This window comes from Mus caroli, chromosome X (genome assembly GCF_900094665.2).
Source record: "Mus caroli chromosome X, CAROLI_EIJ_v1.1, whole genome shotgun sequence".
Classification (NCBI taxonomy): Eukaryota; Metazoa; Chordata; class Mammalia; order Rodentia; family Muridae; genus Mus; species Mus caroli.
Window position 1 is genome coordinate 78,968,868 of NC_034589.1, and position 1,324 is coordinate 78,970,191.

Sequence of the window (1,324 nt, forward strand, 5' to 3'; positions counted from 1 at the left end):
ATTGCCCTCTTGAGGGATAGGTTCAAGTCTACCCTGCTCTCTTTTTCCTAATCCCTTTCCCTCTTTATAGCCCATTTTCTTCATCATTTGAACAGCTTGTGTTGAGTATTCATTAGTCAAGGTTATTCCCATTGCCTGTAAGATGTCTCTCCCCCAAAGATTAACTGGGAGTGTTAAGACATATGGAGTAAATCTTTCCGTTTGACCTTTAGGTGCCTGTCAGCTCAAGGCATGAGAGCTGATAGTGGGGCAGGACTGGTAGCCTAACCCTTGTAAAGAATGTGATGACTGAGTAACGGGCCAAGCTTTTGGCCACCAGTGGGAAGAGATGATACTTTTATCTGCTCCTGTATCTAGAATCCCTTTAAATTGTTTCCCTTCTATAACTAACTCTAAGGATGGTCTGGAATCAAGAGGCATTATTAAGTAAGCAGAATCATTACCAGTAGAGACAATCTCTCTAGCAGCTTGAAGGACACCAGAGGAGGGGGAGTAGTCATGTAGGCTTGGCAAGATTATTAGCTGAGCTATTTTTTTCTCCTTGTGATATAGAAAAAAACACCTTGAGGGCAGGAACAAAGAACTTGAAGTTCCCCGTCATAGTCTTGATTTACAGCTCCAGGGTGAACAATGAGACCTTGTAAAGCCAAGGAGGCCTGGCCCAGTATTAGGCCAACACTCCCGGATGGCAGAGGCCCTTTGTAGTCAGTGGGAATGGGCTGCATCCCCATTGGGGGTGTCAGCATGAATCGAATTGTGGAACGGAGATCCACTCCTGCTGAGACTTCTGCAGCTCTGTGGACTGTAGTGTCTTTCTGTTGTGAGCTGGGATCCCATATTTTATGGGGCCCTGAGACCTGGGGCNCAGAAACTCGTTTTTTGAATTGTCTTCACTTCTTTCTGCCTGAGGAGGTCNAGACTGAATAAGTCTGCCTTTGATGTCTCTAAGTGAGCGACACTCACTGGCTTGATGATAACCTTTCCCACACCTAGTACACGGTCTTAGCACTTTCTTTTTTACGGGGGCCTGGCAGCCCCTTCTTATATGCCCTGGTTTGCCACAGTTATAGCAGACCTTGTGATTACTTGTATCTGAATGCCTTTGGCTCTGCAGGATGGTAGCTGCTAGCCCTGCATTAATTAAGGTGCCTCCAAGCTCACGACATACCCTTAACCAGTCCTGCAGTCCTTTACTCTTTCTGGGTGTAATCGCTGCTCTGCATTCCTGTGTGGCTTGCTCATAAATCAACTGTTCCACTAAAGGCATTGCCTGTTCAGGGTCTCCAAAGATTCTGCCTGCTGCCTCTGTCATTCTAGCTACAAA

The 1,324-nt window shown here is 46.3% G+C and overlaps 1 protein-coding gene across 4 annotated transcripts in view; it reads left to right on the forward strand.

Moving 5' to 3' along the window:
- Nucleotides 1-1,324, forward strand: part of Dmd (dystrophin) — a 2,293,239-nt gene that overhangs the window by 985,083 nt on the left and 1,306,832 nt on the right. The gene's annotated exons all lie outside the window — the stretch shown is intronic.